This window comes from Aethalodelphis obliquidens, unplaced genomic scaffold (assembly GCF_003676395.1).
Source record: "Aethalodelphis obliquidens isolate GAN/ISIS:26980383/991018 unplaced genomic scaffold, ASM367639v1 scaffold20, whole genome shotgun sequence".
Taxonomy (NCBI): Eukaryota; Metazoa; Chordata; class Mammalia; order Artiodactyla; family Delphinidae; genus Aethalodelphis; species Aethalodelphis obliquidens.
The window spans coordinates 4,918,531-4,941,699 of NW_020837964.1; the positions used below are offsets into that span (position 1 = coordinate 4,918,531).

At 47.7% G+C, this 23,169-nt stretch overlaps 1 long non-coding RNA gene across 3 annotated transcripts in view; it reads right to left on the reverse strand.

Moving 5' to 3' along the window:
* Window positions 1–6,188: 6,188 nt before the first annotated feature.
* LOC113627018 (uncharacterized) overlaps window positions 6,189–23,169 on the reverse strand; it is a 31,109-nt gene continuing 14,128 nt past the window's right edge. For 2 of the 3 annotated variants that reach the window (XR_003435395.1, XR_003435394.1), the window contains exons 7-11: window positions 8,955–9,196; window positions 8,287–8,449; window positions 7,415–7,530; window positions 7,094–7,286; window positions 6,190–6,751 (exon numbers count right to left, since the gene is read on the reverse strand). This is a non-coding gene — a long non-coding RNA (uncharacterized LOC113627018). Of the gene's footprint in view, window positions 6,752–7,093; window positions 7,287–7,414; window positions 7,531–8,286; window positions 8,450–8,954; window positions 9,197–23,169 lie in introns of all 3 variants that reach the window. The other variant, XR_003435393.1, reaches the window with a different exon arrangement.

The following is a 23,169-nucleotide window of genomic DNA, read 5'->3' on the forward strand; positions in this document are numbered from 1 at the left end:
AGAAAGCCCGCGTGCAGCAATGAAGACCCAAGGGAGCCAAAAGAAAAAACAAAGAAAGAAGCAGGTAGCAGTCAGAACTGTAGCACAAGTAGGGGAAACTTAAAAAAAAAAAAGGAAGAAAAAGAAATGGTAATTATGTGATGTGATGCAGCTGTTAGGTATGGCGATAATCACTTGCAAGTGTATCAAATCAACCCGTTGTACACCTTAAACTCACACAATGTTATACGTCAATTATATCTCAATAAAGCAGGGAAAAAACTAACAGGAATGAACTCATAAACACAACAACATGGAGGAATCTCAAAAACATCACGCTGAATGAAAGAGGCCAGGCCCCCAAAGCGCATAATGTATGACTTTGTTTATATGGAGTCCTAGACAGACAAACGATCTAGGGTGAAAAAAATCAGGACGTGCGCCTCTGCGGCTCTGGATCCACCGAGGGCCATCCAGCAGAAGCGGGGACCCTGGAGGAAGGGCGGCCGCTGCAAACACTCTGCCTTCTCCCTTCCTCCTGCCCTCCGACCACTGCCACTGCTTCCACTGCCCAGACCAGGCCAGCTCGCACGTCCGGTACGGACACCGGCAACGTCACAGCCAGTAACAGAGCTGAGAGGCAAACCTGGATCTGCCTTGCTCTGCGGCGCAGGTTGCCAGATTTAGCAAATAAAAATACAGTTGCATTTGAATTTCGGATAAGCAACAAATGATTTTTTAGGATAAGTATTTCCCATGCAATATTGGGGGCATGCTTGTCCTAAAAAATCATTTGTCCTCTGAGATTCGCGTTTAGCTGCTCGTCCTGATTTCTATCTGGCAACCCTTTCCCAAGCTCTTGCTCTTTCCACATCTCCGTCCCGCCACCTCTTATGGGAAGAGACCACGTTGCACAGACCACCGTTATCAGTGAGGCCTTGTACAGTCACAGACTGGCATTCTGGTTTGCACTTCTGTGGTGGTCAGAATTTTCTGGGTTACAGTGACAGAAATCCAACGGAAGCTAGGTAAGCAAAAGGGCAACTCATTAGCTGATGTCAAACCTTGGAAACGACGGGCCTCGGGGACTGGAACCAGGAAGCCGTCTCCTCTCCCTGTCCGCCCCTCTCTGCCCGGCCTGCCTTCTCTCTTTGCTCTGCCCATCAACTGCGCCCAGTTCCCAAACTCACATTTGTCCACGAGGGGCGTCTTCTTCTACTGAGATTTGCCAACAATCCATGGGAAAGTCCATCTTGGGTCACAGGGAAGCAGTTTCCCACATCGCTGGGCCTCCAAGTGTGGCATCGGAGAGGCATCGGCCAGGGCTTACCACGAATTCTCGGGCCGCCTTCAGGTTCTCTGAATTAGAATCTGATTTGTCGATCCTGCACGTGACTGTGACGCATGCTCAGGTGCGAGAACCACCGCCCTAGAGGAAGGGGAGCAGCCACGTCTACAGGAAGAGAAGGGCTCTGGGCGGAAGACAGTAAATTGTTATCCGTCATCCCACCAGCCTCTCTGAACCAAGGTGCCGTGAGTTCTCACGATGTTTCGGTAAATGCGTCAGGGAGCCTGCAGGGGCCGAGACCTTGCGGTGTGATGACGTCACCGGGACCCGTGCACCGATGGGGTGGCCTGATGACCCGCCTTCCCCACGTGCGTTCCCAGGTGTCTTTCAACTCTTGGTCCCTCCCTCCCAATCCAGCCGGCCTCTCCATCTCCATCCCTCCGTAATTAAACTGCAATCAGCCCATCATTAGTATCCAAGACAGGGCAATTAAGTGGTAAAAATAAGGATGCGGCATTAGCTGTCCCTTTTAAAGGCAAAACAAGAGCCTTTTACATTTTGTAAAAATATGCTATTATATTAATATGCCTAACCCTATTATGGTTTCTTCAAATTCCTCTCTCTTTTCGCTTAAGACATTAAGGCAGGCATTTTAAACCGTATCTCTGTGCAGCATCTCCAACATTAACCAATTATTAGACACTAATTGCTCTGCATTCCAGCCACCTCTCTAAACAAAGTTTTCCATTTGCCGAATTTAAAACATAGCAGAGCAATTTGTGTTCCTTAATAGCTACAAATTTGTTAGCTTGCCTCAGACCAGCAAAACTTGGGAAGCTATTATGTAACTACATACGACGTCTCTCCGATGATGGTAATTAATGCAGAGATTCCCAGAAAGCACCGTCATTATGATTGGGTCTCTAACGGCCAGCGTTTGACAGCCTGCGGGGGGCGGGGGGGTGGTAGTGGCACAAAGTACCCCTGGAACATTTTCCTGGTCCCTCGGTGGTTCTTCGTGAGTCTGAAAAAGCCCTTCGGTTTCCTTAAAGGGAATAAGAAACCGAGGCTGCAGCCCCAAAGCTAATCCTGAGCAGAGCGGCCACGGCAGCTGGTTCTGGTCCCTCTCCCCAACTCTACCTCTCAAATGGTCGGTTCCATTTCAAACCAGAGTGCTGGGGCTGATGTCATCTAACTTCTATTAAAATTGTGTTTACTTCTTTTTTTTGGCTGAGTTGGGTCTTCGCTGCTGCACGCGGGCTTTCTGTAGTTGCGGCGAGCGTGGGCTACTCTTTGTTGCAGTGCGCGGGGTTCTCATGGCTGTGGCTTCTCGTTGCGGGGCAAGGGCTCTAGGCACGTGGGCTTCAGTAGTTGTGGTACGTGGGCTCAGTAGTTGTGGCTCCTGGGCTCTAGAGCACAGGCTCAGTAGCTGTGGCGCACGGGCATAGTTGCTCTGTGGCACGTGGGTTCTTCCTGGACCAAGGGCACGAACCCGTGTCCCCTGCATCGGCAGGCGGACTCTCAACCACTGCGCCACCAGGGAAGCCCTCGTGACCTCTCTTAAATGTCTTGCCCTACTTGCTGCAGGGCCTTTATACGCGCTGTTTCCTGTCTGGCTCACTCTTGTCTCCCTTCACCTAGCTGACTCCTAGCCACTCCTCCCGGTTCCAACCTCACTTCTTTTCCACTGGGAGGGGCCAGAGTTCCTCTTATGTTCTCTCATTCCACTTAATTCCTTAGCCAGACTGAACGTTTTTTGAAGGTCTCCAGCTGCATCTATTGTTCGCCTTTGTACTCATCCAGTAAGAATATAAACCAGTATATTCTATGTGGATTAAAACTGTGTAAAAGATGTCTTGTGTTTACAGGGAAGCAGAAGTGTCCACCTTCATGAATGCCCACACAGATAATGGAAGGTCTCGCAGGTCAGAGACCTTTTCTTGACTGTCCCATGCACTGCAGGATATCGCGTGTCCCTCTGAAGGCCGCTGCCTACGCCAGGCATCGTGACAACCCCCCGCAAACTTCCAGAGCACCTCCTGGGGTGGGGTGACGACGCCCCCATTCAAGAGCCACCACTCTAGAAACCCAAGAGACTTGCTTTATCCAGAGAGACTCACCTGCTGGGATGCAGGGCAGGGGTGGAGCTGCGGAGTGATGGTGTGGCGTCATTTCTCACCCCCTCACCCATTCAACACCTGTGTGTGCGTGCGCTTGCTCCGGCTGGGTGCCGGGGACCCAGGGGTGAGCGGAACCTCACACAGCCCCTGCCTTCGTGGGGCTTCCCCCCCAGCGTTGTAAGGCAGATTGTAGGGAAGGTCTCTGAGACCTGGATGGACACGCGCTTTCACCATTACTGGTTAGAATGCTCCGGAAGAAGGAGTTACAGAACTTGGGCAGGACTTCGCACCTCTCAGACAAGCGCTGGTGCGCTCCTAGAAGATGCCCTAGACAGTTCATTTTCACGTGTACACCCGTCTGTCTGCCCATCTCAGATGAAACAGAAGATATATGTGTCAGATTTGGAGATGAGAACAAAAAGAGACGGCGCTTACGCTGGATGATAGGATCGAGATTGGAAAAATCTTAACAGGTTGGAAGGATGGTAGGAGCACAGCTGGAGTAAATCTAACGAGGCTGAATGCTAAGAATCCGTCTTAAATACCCCCAATCCCCACAAGTACAGGACAAGGCAGACCCAGCTTGAGGGAGGTTCCTACGAAGAACCCCCAGGAGGCTTAAGTACCTCCAGACCAGCAATGGCATGTGGTAGCCATAAAGTAAATGCAACTCATTGGCTACATTACGAAAGGTGTTGGGTCCAGATGCAGGGAGGGGACAGTCCCACTGGAGAGGCAGTTGTTCTTGACTTCCAAATCACACCAGTACTACTGCTGTTACTGACCCCCTTGCCCCACTGTCACTGTCCCCCTCACTCTACGAGCACCTTAGGGACATCACTAAAATACTGGGGCTTTGAGAGAACCTGGGATAAGGCCCAGTGCAAGGGGAGTGGCCTTCCTAATCAACTGTCCTTTTGAATCTCAGTTCCTCCACTGATTGGCTGAGTGACGTTGGTCAAGTTAGTTCACCTTTCTGAGCCCCATTTCCATCACCTGTGAGGTGGAGAGAATAATGTTTGAGGATTAAAGGAAACAGTGTATACAGAGTATAAGGCAGGCCTTCAATTACCCTGAAGTCCCTTCCCTATAATTTCTAAGATTGGATGCGATTCTACTGCTTCTTTCCTTTTCGTCTAGACGTGTGGGATGCTTAAAACATCCCACAGAGTGAAAGCACGGGTCGTGTCACCAATCCCCATTAGATATTACAAAAGCTCCATCAATCTGGGTGAGTATGTCACAGGGAATTGAAAGCTGAAGTTGGCCACTGCTCTAAAGAACAGAGCGATCACCCCATAAAGCCCTCATGTAATTTTTTCCCCTTTGCCAGCAGTGCGTGTCTATCAATAATCAGTATGTTATTGATTTCCTAACACTGGATAATGCAGCTAATGGTTCCCGTTTACCCAGCCAGGACGAAATGAAGAGGCCAGGGTGTGCTGAATGATGGCTACTTGCCTCATTATTTTGGGGGCATGTTAATCCACAGCACGGATGACCTACACAGAAGCTGGGTGTCTCTGGCTTTTGAGAATGGAACGGAGTATTGATTCCTATACCATCCTCTTATTGTTTAAACCAACCACAGTCCCTGAGTGTGTGCTGCTGACCCAGACTCTTACTCGTTAACAAGCTAAATGGCTTTGCACACGAGCCATCACACACCTGTCACAGGCTGTGCCCATGGAAGCCTGTGGCTCCTTGACAATTTGGAATGGAATTTATAACCCACGCTCCACTTCCTGTGTAAGACCGAGTGCACTCTCAAATCTTTTAGCGAATAACCTTGTTCTACAGGCTTAGGCAGGAGGAGTATGGGATGATTAATGTTCTATGTCAACCTGACTGGCCATGGTGTGCCCAGATGCAACGCTATTCTGGGTGTGTCTGTGATGGTGCTTCGGGATGAGGTCAGCATTTGAAACTGCAGACTCAGGAAAGTAGATGCCCTCCCCGGGGTGGGTGGGCCTCATCTAACCCGTGGATGGCTTGAGTAGAACAAAAGGCAGAGGAAGGAGGAAGCTGCCCCCCTTTTTCCTGCCTCCCTGCTTGGGCTGGGACATCTCATCTCATCTCCTGCCCTCACGCCCGGATTTTCACCATCAGCTCCCTTGGTTCTTAGACCTTTGGACTTGGACTGAGTTACACCAGCTGCTTTCCTAGGGCCCCAGCTTCCTAGACAGCAGCTCGCAGGCCTGCTCAGCTTCCATCACTACATGAGCCAGTTCCTTATTATATACATTTTATATACATATATATACATTTTACATATATAAAATTTTATATACACTTATATACATTACACACACACACACACACACACACACACACGTTCTGTTGGTTGTGTTTCTCTGGAAAATCCTAATACATCACTTTCTTTTTTTAAATTGAAGTATAGTTGATTTACAGTGTTTCAGGTGTACAGAAAGTGACTGAGTTTCATATATATATATATTTTTTCAGATTCTTTTCCATTATATAGGTTATTATAAGATATTGACTATAGTTCCCTGTGCTATACGGTAGGTCCTTATTGTTTATCTATTTTATATATAACATGTTAATCCCATACTCCTACTTTCTCTCTCCCCCTTTCCCCTTTGGTGACCGTAAGTTTGTTTTCTATGTCTGTGAGTCTATTTCTGTTTTGTAAATAAGTGTATCTGTATCATATTTTTGATTCCACATATAAGTGATATCATATGATATTTGTCTTTGACTTACTTTGCTTAGTATGATAATCTCTAGTTCTATCTATCTTGCTGCAAATGGCATTATTTCATTCTTTTTTATGGCTGAGAAATACTCCATTGTATATATGTACCACAGCTTCTTTATCCATTCCTCTGTTGATGGGCATTTACACTGCTTCCACGTCTTGGCTGTTGAAAATCCTAATACGTTACTTCCTGGTGATGCCTTTGCTTTCTTATTTATCAGTGCACCAGGCACCTGGTCACTCCCCAACCCAATTCAGCTCTGGAAAGAACTGGGGGCGGGGGGGAGTGGGCAGGAGGGAACAGTGGAGGAAGGGTGAGGACAGGCTGTGGCTGAGTGTATGCGTGTGCATGTGCATACGCACGCGTGTGGGAGGAGGGGCACGGCAGCAGAAGGTCTGCACCCGTGGAGGGCGGCTTGGCCTGCGCACCATTCTCCTCGCCCTCCTGCTCCCACCAGTATGTCACTGCGGGTGGAGCAGGCTCCGCCAGCAACTCAGGACTTCTCTGTCCAATGGACTCTACAAGCAGACAGTCCACACCGCACGGGAGCAGGGTCTTTACGTGAGCTTCCGTGGTTTGGCTTGGCCTCTTGCGCTCCAGTTTTGGCCTTGAGGAGAGCGTGTCCCAGAAAGCCGTCAGCCCTTCAGGAATAAAAGACCCATGGAGTAGACTGGAACCCAGCCCAGTGGCCAGAACAGAGCCAAGCCTCGCTCCCCCGCAGATGCATGAATGAGAAATAAATGCCTGGGGTAAGCCTGGAGCTTGGGACTATCGATTACACAGCATTGCTACAGAGAAACCTGACTTCTGTGGTGGCTGATCAGGTGCTGGGGGGCTGGAAGCAAGCGGTGGGGAGGAGCGAGAAAGGGGGTCTGCCTCGCGGGGCCCACACTCTGAGCCATGAGCTTTGTCTGGGATTCAGACGGTGGCCTCCTGCTGCGCACTCCTGTTCCCACACTTACTTCCCTGATACGTCACTGTACCTCTGGGCCACCGTCTCGGAGGCTCAAGCAGCCGTGGGTGAGAACGGCAATGGCAGCACCGCTTGTCTGGAGGAAAGACGTAGACGTCCCTTAACAGGAGCCAGGCTGAAATCCATGGGGTGTATTACAGGCAGATCGAATGGGCCAGACCACAGACATCCACTTGTAGAGGCATTTCACAAACAACCTGGGGCTGGAAAAGCAAGCCGTGGAATGATGCGGTCTGAATGATAATATTTACATAAAGATTAAAAACCTAAAACACAATACTACATATTGTTTACGGATGCACAAAGCTGTGTTAAAAGTATAGAAACATACACGTGAAGGAGAAACACCAAATTGATGGCGGGAGACGGTCAGGAGGGGCGGGGGCGGGGGGGAAGGACTGGAACGGGTACACAGGAGGCCTTCGCTGAATCGGTGATGCTTTGTTCCTTAAAAAAACCACATTTGAACAAACGTGACATTAGGCTGAGATCTGATAGAGCTGTGTAGGGGCGCACAGGTATTCATCATCCCGTTCTCTCTGTCTGTGCGTTGGAAATAGTTCAGACAAAACTGCTTTAAAGGAAGAAACGTCCGTGGTGCGTGACGCGTGTGGGCAGAACAGGGGTGACGGTGGAGGGGAGACGTGGGCGTGTGAGTGGAGGTGACAGGGACGTGGCTGGAGGCCTGTGGCAGGCTGGACCCCCGGGAAGCCGGCTCTGGGATGGTGCTGACAAGTGGGCATTTGTTGAGGAGGGGGGAGGGGACAGGTCAGCTGCCCCCCGGGAGCTGTGGAGCTGAGGTGGCCCTCAGAGCTGTCCCCAGCTGGGCCGAGACGGCCAGGCCTTCACACACCAGCACTGGTGGGTCACTGGGCGAGGGCCGCCGGGAAGGGCCTGACGGTGGGTGCAGCTGAGCCACCTGCTGACAGGGCCGCCAGGAGCTGAGACGTGTCCCCATTGAGGGGGTCCGGGGGGCCCCACAGGTCACCTGCCACCCCAGGTCATTTGGGGCAAATTCATGAAGGACTCAGGAACCTGGACTGGGCTCTCAACAATTCCTTAGCACCCATGATGATCACACCTAGAATTTTAAATAACACTTCAAAAGAGGTACAATTTGAAGAAAATTCAAACCTGCAGAGAAGTCGCAAGGACAGAACAATGACCACCCCCTCACACATGCCCCTCACCCAGAATCCTCACCTGTTAACAACGTCCTCTGTCAGCATCTTCCCAGGAAGCCGCCCTCGACTTCTGGGGACACGTGCAGGGTCACGGCACTTGATCCCTCGAGAGGTCACCTGTGTCCCCTAGGAACAGGAACCTCCCCTTCCATAATCAGGATATGATGATCAAGTTCAGGAAGCTTAATATGATTGCACACTGTTACTTAATAATAATCCATATTTCACTATCCAATCCTATGCTGGGGGGCAAGTTCCCCCCAGTCCAGGATCCCCCTAGGATCATTCCTTGCATTCTAGAGTCACGCTAAATAGCTTTTTAAAGGAACACTATTTTGTGCTTTTTGGAAGTTTCCTGGCATTTTCCAGATTCAACTCACGGGGAGCCTTGGCAAGGAGAGAAGCCGCCCCCTGCGCCCGACCTCAGCTGGCCCCGGCGAGGGAGGGTCCGAGCCAGGCACCCCTCTCCATCTATCTCTCCTCTGTACGCTCCCCTCATCCTCCCAGGATGCTAATGGTGACCCGGGGAAGGTGTCGTCCGGCTCTTTCACTTGTGGTCTTTCCCCACAGCAAGCAGGGGAGTGAAGCCACTGAGAGGCCCAAGCTCCTTCATGATGAGGGCTCTGGACCCACCAGGCTTCGCGGGTGTGCACCTGGGCAGGGTTGCTGAGCTGGGAGAATACGCACCTTAGGTTGGGTAGAGCTGGGTAGTGAAGCTTCTAAATCGCATGCAGCTGCTCCCCTTGTTTCCGGCCCCACGGGGCGTCCTGCACGCCCATCGGAACTGGCCCCAAGAGCTGAAGCCCTGATAACGAGTGCACACCATCAGCTGGTGTCCAGCCATCTTCCACTATCAACCGGGCCTCTGACTTAACACGTTCAGCCGCTGCCTTCTCTCTTCTGCCTTCACCCAGAAGCAGGGCAAATATCTATAAAAACACACGTAGTCATAGATACTGTCAGAGATGCTTCAAGGTTTGGACAGACACTGTCACATGCAATTCACCGTTGGCATATCACACACAGCAATAATTCAACAACCCTTTATGAAAACCCCTATTTGTTCAGGCCACTGTGGTTGGAGTTTCTGTGCCATCTGTCATGCATTCCTAATGGATACAACTTCCTACAGGTACAGCTGGCCGGAGCCTGAAGTTCACAGCAATGGATGCTTGCGCTATCATCCGTTGCTACTAGCAACACCTTGCAGTCTGATTCTGGCCCTGGAGAGACACTGCTTGGGTTCAAATCTTGACGCTGTTCCTGAGTGACCTGGGTCAAGTACTGAAGCCCTTTGAAACCCCATTTCCTCACCTGTAAGATGCAGATAATAGTATGAGAATTAAGTGAACTGGGGCAGTAAGCACTTGGGCAGTGCCTGAGCTGGCAAGCACACCCCCTGCTAGCTGCTGGCGTTGGGACACCGACCTGCCGGCCCTCCCAGGGATGGCTCCTCCCACAGAATGAACGTGGGGAACAAAATGTAATCATTTTGTTTTTTGCATCAGTAGAAAAATATTGAAATCAATGGAAACATATTTGGACCATATGTAGATTAATGGTCATATTCTTAAAACATAGAAAGATCCTGAAACAGAAAAACTGACAACCCAGTTTTTACAAATGGGCAAGGCGCTTGCCCTGGCAATTCACAAAGAAGAACCATAAATGGCCGATAAACAATCACGAGTTCCACCAGTCACTGAAGAAAAGCACACGAAATCAACAGCGAGAGAAATTTTTTAGCTACCATTTTCAAATGATAGCATCAGGCCCCAATGTTGGTGAGACTGCAGGAAAAAGCACCTTTATCCCACACTGCTGGCGGGATTTAAAATTTCCATCTTTCTAGGGTCAAGTTAGCAACATCTATCCAGGCTTTCTAAGCATTGAGTATCTATGAATTTATTTTAAGAAAATAATGACAAACGTGCTCAAGGAGCTTTGAGAATGTTCACTACCTGCTGCTTATAAAGTGAACTGGATTCAACCTAAACATCCAACAAAAAGGGGTCATTTACATAAATTATGACACGTCCACACCATGAAAACCTTCGTACCTTTACACAGCAGTAGAAAAAATGTTTACTGATATAGAACATGTTCGCAGTTTATTGTTAGGTGAAGAAATAACTTAAATAAGAAACTGTACATATGGTAAATCCATTTGGGTAAAAAATGAAAAGTACACTTTCGCAAAGGAGAAATATTTAGAGCCATACACTCCCAAACGTTAACACTGTTCTTTCTGAATAGCAGAATTATGGATAGTTTTTATTTTCTTTTGATTTTTTATATTTTCTAATCTCTTTATAATTTTATAGGCATCACATTTATTTTTCTTTAAATGGAAATAAGGTGTGATGACCCACGTAAACTAAAATTGGATAGGCATGGGAAAAATACTTCTTTTTGATATACTTTTTCAAGAACTGGTAATAAAAGGGGTTGTTCCACTTCCTTTGGAATCTTATAGTCTTTTTCAAAATTAGAGAAGAATCCAGTTGTATCAGTGGGCAGTGTAAATTCCATCAGGAGACTTTAACGGATTTACTCATTAAGAGCCTGACATGTGAGGCTAGAAACCCATTGAGAGTTTCAGCCTTTGTCTCACCCTGAATCCAACAAGAAGTGAAGTCTTCTGCTTAGCAGAGTGTTCATTACACAATAAATTGAATGTAGCCACTGAAGATATTCATGCAAATATCTTCATTAGTAAAATTATGCAATTAACCTGAAATACACGCTAAATGAAGCAGCCAAATTGTTGCATATCTTCCCAGCTCTTAATTATAATTTTGGTAATCAATTCTTCTCCTGATTACCAAAACGAAAAAAAAAAAAAAATCTTCAGCATATGCACAGATCTGAGGCTGAGCTGGAATGCGAGATAAAGCCCTGAATCGTTTTTAGCAAAGATGGCCATTAACCTTTCCTGTGTTTTTGTTCATTGCAGGCATCTCCTGCTAATGCTCGTTGCTCAAGATGATTGGATTTTAACAAGAGCTTTTTGGATAAAGCATCAGTCCTTCCTGAACTGTACCGTTTTGCAAGCGCCACTGTCATTAAAGGTTACGATTATCATCTTCCCAGCGTATATTTCTAAAATGGCTTTTGACTGCGGTGTAGAAATTTTCCTTAAGTGCAAAGGGACATCCAAGCTCACGCCCCAAGGTACTCAGACAACCCTGTCCTCGTGGTCACGTGTCCCACCTTCTCTGGTCTCTTGTTCCAATGTACTGAGAGGATTTGAGGGTGGGAAGACAACGCAGTACAGCAAAGCCCTGGGGGAGGTGCTTAGTCCTGGGGAGGCTGGATTTCTAGGATCTGTAAAATGGAGAAGAGAACAAATTCACAAGCCAGTGAGGACTGAGATGAGTAGAGTCTCTGGCACATGTAAAGGAGAAAATATATTTGCTGACATTTAGATTGATATCTTTTAACATGTTCTCCCTGAAACAGTCCACCTCCTAAGACTAAACCGGAAGTTATCACCTCTAGATAGGACAGGGCAGGTGGGTACCTGATCTTTCTAGCAGGATGTTGATCTTGACCATTTGACCTCAGAGTTCCTCCCAAGATGTCGAAATGCCGAATGCTCAGTCATGAGAGTAGAGCTGGGAAGAACACATATATGATACAGAGAGAAAAGCCAGGAAGGCAGGGCCTGGGAGGGCAGGTTGTGCACTGCACAAGGACGCCCTCTAAGGGGTGCCTGCCGTTCACGGCAGAGATGCTGTAGATTTGTGTATTTACCCTGAGAGTTTTCTAGATACAAAATCAGTACATTACAGTGATTTTCTGCCAGATGGAAGTAAAGTATCCTGAGGAAGGGAGGCATCTTTCTAAACTGCACAAAGACACTGTATAGGCTCCCGCGTGGGGCACGCCCTCTGTTGCTGACTCCACAGGAAATGTCTGGGGAGCAGAAGGGAAGATCAGGCACGTGGGTCCTTCGGAGGAGACCCTGGTTGGGGAGTTATGGGGGAACCCGAGGGTGGAGGGCTTCTGCCTGGTTCCTGCTCGGGACCTGGAAGGGGGCTGCACCCCGGGTGGTCCCAGTCACGTCAGGGTGAAGCTGGTGATACAGCAAGATTAGAAGAGAAGGCCTGAAGGGCCGGGCAGGCTCCTGGCAGGAAACACGTGGTCAGTTCAGACTGGGAACTTGACGAAGATGTGGGCAGAGCAGAGAAAAGCCAGCAAAAGCAGAGAGCCCTGGCCCTCCTCAGCCCACACAAGGCCGCGGGGTGGGTGTGGCGAAGCTGGACGGACAGGCTGCCCTGCAGAGCTGGGCCTGGGGGAGAGGCCCAGGCAGGGAGGGAACTAATTCCCAACCTCACTGTCCCCGCTCCCTTTGTGTGTGTGTGTGTGTGCGTGTGTCTGCACGTGTGCGTGTATGGTAGGTGTAGTGTGTGTCTTCCCAACATGAACCAAGTACGTAACGCCAAAGGCTGGAGCTGGATTTCACGCTGACCGCCCGTCCCCAGAGCCCGTGCCCTGACTGCCCGGCTCCACTGCCAGCCTGGCGGGAGGAGCGCCCTGGTAAGGATGTGGCCCAGTGCCCTGGCCAGAGCAGTAGGGGCGGCTCCCCCTGCCCGGGAGACTGTATGGGAGAGACCTTGTTTCAGATCGCCCACAAACTGTTATTTTGGGGGCCAAGAAGGAGGGGGGACTCCAGATAAAGGGCCCAGGGCCCAGCTGGGATAAACGTGTGGGGTGGGAAAGAGCGTGAATCTCAGCACCAGCGGGGAGTTCAAGGTGGCCTGCGTGTGGGAGGGGCCTGGGTTGCGTCTCGCTCACATGGGCTTTCTCACCAAGCCACGGGCAGATGGGCTCCAGAATCAGCATACATGGAACTCCCTACCAGGATTCCAGAACTCTCCTCCTAGCGTGCCAGCACATGTGCCCTCTGCCTTCCCAGAAAATGTCCCTTCCGGAAAACCTCTGCTAGTGAGATAGAGGAAGGATGTGTTGTGTGTGTGGTGTATGGGTGCGTGTGTGCGTGCACGTGTGTGTGTAGGCGGGGAAGAGGGGGGAAGAGAGGGTGGAAGAAGAAGATAGTGAAATCAAACCCTCCTCTAACACTCAATCCCAGAAAGTTAAATGATTACGGTACCCTTATGATGGAATGTTCTAGAACCATGAAAAAAATCTTATTTCTCAAAAATAACAGATCATCAGGGGCTTCCCTGGTGGCGCAGTGGTTGAGAGTCTGCCTGCCGATGCAGGGGACACGGGTTCGTGCCCCGGTCCGGGAAGATCCCACATGCCGCGGAGCGGCTGGGCCCGTGAGCCATGGCCGCTGAGCCTGCGTGTCCGGAGCCTGTGCTCCGCAACAGGAGAGGCCCACGTACCACAAAAAAACAAAACAAAACAAAACAAAACAAAACAAAACAACAAAAAACAGATCATCAACAGTTGGAATGACAGATGCAGAAGTCTTTGATAAAATCTTAGCAACCGGCATAGAACAACTCATTAGAGAAGGGTCGCCCAGACCACATCGGCTTTCTTCTTCATGTAATTTATCACTACATAAGAGAAAACATTTAAAAGCATTAATAACTGAAGCAGAAAATTTAAAAAAAAAATGATTCGATGCCCTCTTTCCATAAAGGCTGGAAAAACAGTAGTTAGAGGGAGTTTTCCCTTAACACAATGACCCTTTGCATTTGAAATTCAAATCCAACAGATTTAAGCAAGAGCCTGCCTTCGCGCTCGGCACGGTGCCAGGGCCTGGGCCGGCCTCGCCTGTCCTCTCCGCCTTGTGTAAACCTCACTCTGCTCCTGCACTGCCGCTCCGGCCTCACCTCCCCCCACTCTCCCCCTTGCTCATTTAGAAGCAGCCTGGTTGGCCTCCCTGCTCTCCTGCAGCATCCCAGCTTTGCTTCTGCCACAGGGCCTTTGCACGGAGGGCTCCCTCTGCCTAGGACACTTCCCCCTGCCCCTGATATCCCCATAGCTGGCTCCCCCATTTCTTTGAGGTCTCAGTTCAAATGTCACTGTTTCCATAGGGACTTTCTTGAGAAACCTATGTGGAAAAAAACAAGGGCCACCCCAACTGCCTACCAGAGATCTCTCCATCTCTCCTCCCTGCCTGTTTTTTCTCTCTCATCATCATCTGCATACCACATACTGACTTGTTTATTTACTGTCTGTCTTCCGCTGCCAGAATGCCAGGACCACGAGGGCAGGGCCTTTATTCGCTGTTTCTCAGGGCCCAGAACAATGCCAGGCACAATAATTGCTCAGAGAATATTTGTTGCATGAATGAACAGAATGGCCAAATGGCTCTGCCCTGCGGGAGAAGCTGTAACGTTCACAAATCCTCTGTTTCAAACCTTCTTGCTTAGGAATTCTGTTTGCTTGCATTTAAACATTTACTTCTGAAAAGGCAAAGTATGCTCCTGGCGTAAAACTCTAAACACACGGACTTAGGCGTACACAGTAAACATGAAGCTCTCCTCCCAACCAGGGAGACTACTCCCCTTCCCAGTCCATAGATGGAAAGGGTGGCTCAAGTGTAATTTATTTACTTATTTATTTTTATACATTTATTTTTTTTAAATTTTATTTATTTTTGGCTGCGTTGGGTCTTCGTTGCTGGGCGCGGGGCTTTCTCTAGTTGCGGCGAGCGGGGCAGAGTACAGGCTCTAGGCATGCAGGCTTCAGTAGCTGTGGCTCGCAGGCTCAGTAGTGGTGGCTCGTGGGCTCCAGTTGTGACGCACGGGCTCTAGAGCACAGGTTCAATAGTTGTGGCACACGGGCCTAGTTGCTCCGCGGCATGTGGCATCTTCCTGGACCAGGGCTCGAACCCATGTCCCCTGCACTGGCAAGCGAATTCTTAACCACTGCTCCACCAGGGAAGCCCCCGCAAGTGTAATTTAAATTTGCATTTCTTTTTGCCAAGTGAGACTAAGCCTCTTATTAAGAGCAGTTAATAGCTGTTTTTTCTGAGGACTGTCTGTTGATTGCCTCACGCATTTTTTTTCTTGTTGATTCATCAGAGCGCTTTTCATGTTAAAGAAATCAGGCCTATGGATATGCAAATAGGTTTTCCCAGTCTGTCACATCCTCTCGCTTGCTTGTGGCGTGCACTTTCACACAGAACAGCTTCATTTCCCTGTCAAATGTATCAATATCCTTCATGGCTGCAAAGCCATGGAAAAGCTTCCTTTACTCAAAAATTATACACAATTTTTCATGCATGTTTTTGTGATCCTTTTACTTGCTGTTTGCATTCAGATTAGGAGTAGACTTGACCCTTTGTATTCCATGCAACAGGCCAGGAAGTTACCCTTCGATTTACTGTGAGCCCACAAAGTCTGTCCCAGGGAAAACACCAAAAACTGAAGCACCACGGTTTGTGGTTAGAAGGTGTCTTTCGTGGTTTCTAAAAACCACAGGGGCTGGGGGACGGGCTGCGTGTCAGGGGACTTATGCAGCTGTCCTGCTCGTGGTGCCGCCCTGGAGGTCCAGAGAGGGTCAGTAATGAAGATCTCCCCCCGGCGCAGGGCTGGAGGCTGTCTGGGGCGCCTCCTGAGGTTTCTGGACATGGCATCCACTGCAGAAGAATCCTAGGGAGGTGAAACCCCGTGACAGGGCTCTAGCACACAGTGTTCTGGAATTTCTATCTCATTGGGATTCAAAGAAATCCAAATATGAGTGAACCGGAGAGGAGTCTTGAGGGTAGGGGATCCCGTAGGTGCCTTTTCTTGGAAACTCTGCACCCTTGACGGTAGGAGGGTCTGCTCTGTCCTGACACTTCTGGCTCACTCCTTCTCAGCCTTTGGTATCAGCTTGTCTTCTGAGGAAGGAGACGCTTGCTTTTCTCATTTCCTCTTCGTCTCCCCCTGGGTCATTTCCTACTATGGCCACAGCAACCCTCTGCATGCTGATCGCTTCCAAACATGTTATCTCTGCTGTATGCTTTTAAAGCCAGACGTTTTGAGGCGGAGTGCTAACTTGGAGGAAACTAGGAAGAATATTTAGTTATTTGGTTTTTTAAAACATTAATACCTTTTATCGTTTCAAAAAATGATAACACGGTTATGTTTTCTAAAAGCTGAACAATGTATAAAAGGGCAAAGAATAATTCTCAAGAAAAAAACACCCTCAGTAGTCTACTCCCCGCAAACAACCATCCTTCTCAGTATTTGGTCTCTGCTCTATGGATAAAAAAACCAACCAATATGCTTTGTTGAAAAGGAGGAATTTTACTATACATACTTACATTTGATAGTAACAGAATCTGAAGTTGAACTAAAGAAATCTCCACATTTTGGACACACACACATGCACACGATCAAGAGAAACAAGTTCACTGTCCCTTTAAACCTAAGAAAAAAGCTGATAAAAACCACAGAAGCTGAATTCATTAACTTTTTCTAAGACTCCATGTTTTAACTCTAGATGGTATTTACTGACTTTCTGGCATGAAAAAAATTTTAAATGTTGAAAATCTGGGGAGTAAAGCAAATTAGATAATTACAGTTGTGACACTTGAATTAATTAGTTTTGTCTTCTTGACTCTGTTTTAGAGCTGAAATCGAAGAAGACAAAAACACAATTCAGTGGCTTTGAAGATTTTTTGCCTTCTGACTTTGCCTCAGCAGTAAGAACTTAATATGAGTGGAAAATTAAGATTTCTGGTATACACAACAAAGACAAACTAAGGAATTCCACAGAGTTCAAATTACTGTCAGTGTTCCCAAGTGGCACTTTTTATCTGTGGTTGAGGGAAGGAGAAATATCAACCTTGCTAATAAGTAAGATAACCAGTTTGAGTGTAATTCCCTGGAATGTATTACTGCATGGTTTGGTTTTTAAAGCAGGCAGCGGACCTGGAACTGAAATTTAGATGTTCTTTACAATCCACAGAAAAGACATGACAAGTTGTTCTAATGCGATTAGAAGATTATGCCTGATCACATTTCTCTTTCTAAGCATATCGTCTATGAAATTGGCAATAAAAAAAGAGATCCTTGTTGTTGTAACTTGATCCTCCTACTCCGTGGAATTAATCCATCCAACAGAAATAAAGGGTTGCTTCCCTCGTATCTCTCTTCATTTGTTCATTCATTCATCAATTCTTTCTTTTGCTCATGGTCTCATTCATTCATTCAATAAATACTCATCGGGAATTTGCTAGTGCCAGCACCCCGCTAAGCATGAAAGAAACAATGATGAATGTAGCAGTCAGTGTTTGCTGGGTAACAAGTCACACTATTACTTAGTATTGAAACTCAGTTTGATTTACAAGTATTAAGATATTTTTAAAAGGAACCCTCCTACACTGCTGGTGGGAATGTAATTTGGTACAGCCACTATGGAGAACAGTGTGGAGGCTCCTTAAAAAACTAAAAATAGAGTTACCATATGATCCTGCAATCCCACTCCTGGGCATATATCCAGAGAAAACTATATTCGAAAAGATACATGCACCCCAATGTTCACAGCAGCACTACTTACAATAGCCAGGATATGGAAGCAACATAAATGCCCATCGACAGATGAATTGATAAAGATGTGAGATATATATATATATATAGATAGATAGATAGATATAGATATATATGTAGATATATACAGATATATAAAATGAAATACTACTCAGACTAAAAAAGAATGAAATAATGCCATTTGCAGCAACATGGATGGACCTAGAGATTATCATACTAAGTGAATTAAGTAAAAAAGAAAAAGGCAAATATCATATGATATAGCTTATATGAGGAATCTGAAAAAAAAGATACAAATGGGGGCTTCCCTGGTGGCGCAGTGGTTAAGAATCTGCCTGCCAATGCAGGGGACACGGGTTTGAACCCTGGTCCGGGAGGATCCCACATGCCGTGGAGCCACTAAGCCCGTGAGCCACAACTACTGAGCCTATGCTCTAGAGCCCGCGTGCCACAACTACTGAGCTTGTGCTCTAGAGCCCGCGTGCCACAACTACTGAAGCCCATGCACCTAGAGCCCGTGCTCCGCAACAAGAGAAGCCACCGCAATGAGAAGCCCGCGTACTGCAATGAAGAGTAGCCCCCGCTTGCCACAACTAGAGAAAGCCCGAGCACAGCAACGCAGACCCAACGCAGCAAGCAAGCAAGCAAGAAATGAACTTATTTACGAAACAGAAATAGACCCATAGACATAGGAAAAAAACTTATGGTTATCAAAGGGGAAGGTGGAGCGGGGGATAAATTAGGACTTTGAGATTAACACATACACACTACTATAAATAAAATAAATAATCAACAAGAACCTACTGTACAGCACAGGGAACTCTACTCAGCATTTTGTAATAACCTATAAGGGAAAAGAATCTGAAAAAGAATATATATATTCTTTTCTGCTTATATATATATAGTTATATATACATACAACTGAATCACTGTGCTGTATACCTGACACTAACACAACACTGTAGATTAACTATACTTTAATAAAAAACAGAGAAAAGATATTTAATTCTCACCAAAACCTTATGACATAGAGTATGAGCCCCATTTTTAACATCAGTACACAGAAGCACAAGAGGTTATTTAACTCCCGGGGTCTAGGGGAGATAAGACAGTGAATAAACGAACCATGTATAAAAGTCTAGGTGGTCTGTATACAAGTCTACTGCCACTATTTTCTGCAGGTTAGGAATATTTCTTAGTTGAACATAACTACAGGATGGCTGTATAATCACAGTTATGCTGAGTTTGAAGAGAGATCGTAGCCGGTACCATCAGGGCACAGATCACAGAGTGACCTGTCCTATGCTAGACGTTGCTATGGAAGGTCTCTCCCCAGAAGGGATGTTCAAACTCCCATCTAAAGGATACAAAAAAGAATAAGGGAGAGGGAGAGGGGTGGGGAGAGAGAAAGGCTCCAGGAACACAGTCACCAGTGTTTGTGAATCACCACTAAAGCACAGTACAGAGTGAAGTCTCGACCAGGTAAAGTGTGTTGCCATGCTGGGCAGCAAAGAGGGCTACCTCACCTGGAACCCTGAGGGGACTTCTCCCTCTTAGGAGAATCACCCACAGGTTTTGAAAATAAGTTGCACCGTTTAAAACTCCAAAACAAAATTAGAAAGGCAGATGCCAAATGGGAAAACATTCTAGCCATGTGTGTTAGTCCAATCATTAATTCATTCAACTACTGAGTGCAGACTAGATTCTACAGTTCCAAGGATCTACCCAAACATGTACCCATACAGAAAAAGAGTGGGGGGGGGCATTCTCTAACATATGTTCAAACTTGATTCATTTTTTTTACCACATTCCCTCCCCCACACCACCAACATGTCTTGATAATCATCATCGGTATTGACTGGCCTAGCTCATTCTTTTTTTTTGTTTGTTTGTTTTTGTTTTTGCAGTACGCGGGCCTCTCACTGTTGCGGCCTCTCCCGTTGCGGAGCACAGGCTCCGGATGCGCAGGCTCAGCGGCCATGGCTCACGGGCCCAGCCGCTCCGCGGCATGTGGGATCCTCCCCGACCGGGGTACGAACCCGCGTCCCCTGCATAGGCAGGCGGACTCTCAACCACTGCACCACCAGGGAAGCCCTGTTTATTTACATCTTGATGGATTTTAGGTTTTTATAAATTTCTCCTTTTGCAACCAGGGCTACCAGGAATATCTTTGTTCTTGTCTCTTTGCACATGGGTAAGTTTTTCTTTAATATCTAGAAATGAACGTGCTGCATTCTAAACATTTTAATAGCTACTGCGACAATACCCTCCAGTAAACCTGTACCAATTTGTATCCTTATCAACGTATAACGAGAGTATCCATTCCTCTGCCAATGCTAGGTATCATCAATCATTAAAATATCTAACAAACCGAAAAGCCCAAATAACCCCCAAACCATACCACCACAGCAAAAATAAACAAACAAAAACCAACTACAATCCTGATTTATCATTGTTGAGGTAGTTTGAACTTGAATGTCCTATTTTTCAGTGTAGTCCTCATCAATTGTAAAGTGGCTGAGTTTATGAGACACTATCTCACTTTCCAGGAGCAGTTTGCTTTGGGAAATTGCCCAGTTTTCTTTAAAAGTTTGTGGATGAATTGAGGGTTACGCTGCCTCCAAATGAAGTTTAAGGTTTATAGCAAATTGTATGGGTCTGAAGGATATCAAAGTAACGGCTCAGAGCCATTTCGAAGCGCTTACAAGGCTCCTATCAGAATAAGAGCATATATGGGCAGGGAATCCATGATTTGCCTAGGGCTTACGCATTATAGAATTCCTTTTGGGGGTAATAACACACGTCGGCAGGCCACCTTTCCTTCTGAGCAGAGTAAATGTGATAATGCTCTATTCCTTGCATTCATCAAGAAAGGGTGGTACTAGCCACATTGATAAACGTAGGCTTTATGATTTCAGAAGTTGTTTATGAAAAGAATGACTCAGTAAATGCAGATGTGAAACCACAAGAAATCTGAACTGGGCTTTTGACCGGGGCTGGTTTAATAAAAGCCATTATGTTTTACTTTATACTTAAAACATTTATATTTTAAATTTAATAAGTTGAAGTCTTAAGTGGCATACTTTTATTAAACATGGAATTGACTGAATACAATGGGGTTTTTTTCCTTTAAAAATGATTCCAAATTGGACTGAATTGATTCTAAGCGCTCAAGACTGGAACATTTAGTGAAGTCACTGGTAGAGATAGAAAACACACCCAGTAAACTAGGCCCTTATTCTTACGGAATTTCATGTTACGTTACTCACAGAGAATGCCATCACTCCTCTCGGAAGGCTCACACTTATAACAGAACAGTGCTTTCTGTGGTTTTGGGGTGTGATCACTACGAAATTGAATTTAAGAAAACCACCGTATAATACTGAACCCATATAAAGAATTCACCTCTTGCACCAAGCTATCCAATCCATAAGAAACTCCTGTTGATTCCACCTCTCAAATACACATCTGATTCATCCGGTTCTCCGTGTCCACTGCTCGTCTAAGGCACCACGATCCCTTGTCTGGACCCCTGCCTGCGCCAGTGCAGCCTCCCAGGGCTCTTCCGGCATCCACTCCAGCTCTGGGTGGCAGATGTAGTTTGGTACCAATCCGGCAACTGTCACCCTCCTTGCTAAGAACACCCGAAAAACGAAAGAGAGGGTGATCCCATCTCCACCCCAGGGGTAGATTCTGGTTAGTCGCAGCCAATCAGGGTAGCCCTGTTTTCACTGCAGTGGATGGTCCAATGGGCCATGAGGACAGTTTCCTCCTTGCTAAGAAAAAGGTACTGGAGGTGTTGATATTCTCTCCTCTGGATACTGATGTACGTGGATGTGATGCCTGGAGGGAGGGCCCCCATCGGGTCACCAGCCCCAGGGTGAGGCCAGCACACTGCGGGTGGCCTGGGGCTCCAGCCACAGATGTCTCCTCTGAGTTGCCAGCAGCTCCAGGACCTCTCGAGCTGAGAGCCTCGCTCGCAATGACCAATTTCTGTGCCCATCTTTCCTCACTCCTTTGCCCAGCCCAATTCTTTCTGCTCCTGTAAATCTTCCTCCCCGCTAGACCTGGACTTTCTTATAACCCGTATCCTAGTTTCTCAGACTTTGCTTGCTTTGATGACCTTGACAGTTTTGAGCGGCACTGGATGGGTATTTTGTAGAATGTTCCCGTTTCGGAATTTGTTTGATGTTATTCTCACGGTAAGAGTTTGGTGATGAGTTTTGGGGACCAAGACTTTCAGAGGTAAAGTGTCTTTCTCGTCACATCAGTATCAAGGAAGGGTACGTATGATCAACATGACTTATCACTGTTGATGCTGACCTCGATTTCTTTGGTTTTTCCACTGTACAGTTGCTCTTGGGAAGGTCGCTCTGTGCCGCCTACACCTAAGGAGGGGGGGTTCTGCTCCCCCAGAGAGCCATTCAGGGAAGGCTCGGCAGGTCTGTCAGGGAGTCCCCCAGCCAGGGTCTCCGTCAGTGGAGCCTGCGTTCTCCAGGAGTGGACCAGGCTCAGTGTCTCTGCCACACTCCGTCACTGGCTGGGCACAGCGTGGCCATGGCAAGTGTGGCCTCGGTACAGACGTGGCAATGGCTTTCAGGAGGCGGCAGCTGAGTCTGTGGGGCAGTCCCCCTCCCTGCAGTTGGAGATCTTTGGGACACCTCCTCATGGAAGCCCGGGCCACAGGGAGAAGCCACATGTAAGCGCTCCCTTGGCAGTCCCAGCCGAGGTCCCAGGCAGCCACCAGCATCAACCACCAGCCACTTGAGAGACGAGACCGCCAGCGTCCGAGCCTCCCGGAGAAGGCCCTGGGCACCACGGAGCGGCGACACGCTCTTGCTGGCGCGCCCCATCCCAATTCCCGAACCAAAGAACGTTCAAGCATTAAAAAAGTGGTTGTTTTTTGCCACTAGGTTTTGGGGTGATGTGTCATGCAGTGCCAGTAACTGGAACGCTGCCCGCCCTCACGTCCATGAGGATAGCCTGTCCCTTATAATAACCCCCCGTTTTGCTGATGTGGCCGTGGTGGCTTCTGTGACATCCACCCTGAAGCGTCACTGAAGACCCTCTCTGGCCTGTGGCTTAAGCAGTCTCTGGAGACACCGGTGAAGGGTGCTGAGAGGAACATTCTGCTTTTGACAGCAGCAAAAACTGCACAGCCACCGAGAGCTCTTCCAAGCCTGGGGCTCAGTCCTCCTGCACCCAGGCCATGGGTGTTTCTCCTCCTTGGTAAAGGCGCTTTATAATTCACCCTTAAAAATGTGTTCATTTGAAGGGATTGGGCGCTTGCAGTAGAATGGGAGGAACGAGCCGCTTAATGCCCCTGGGCAAGCCTACGACCCACCTGGTTCCATGAGAAGCGTTTTCCCACCCGGATGGGAAGGCTCAGCCTCTTCTGAGCAACGCAAACTGAAATGGTGAGACCAACCCTTTGACACAAA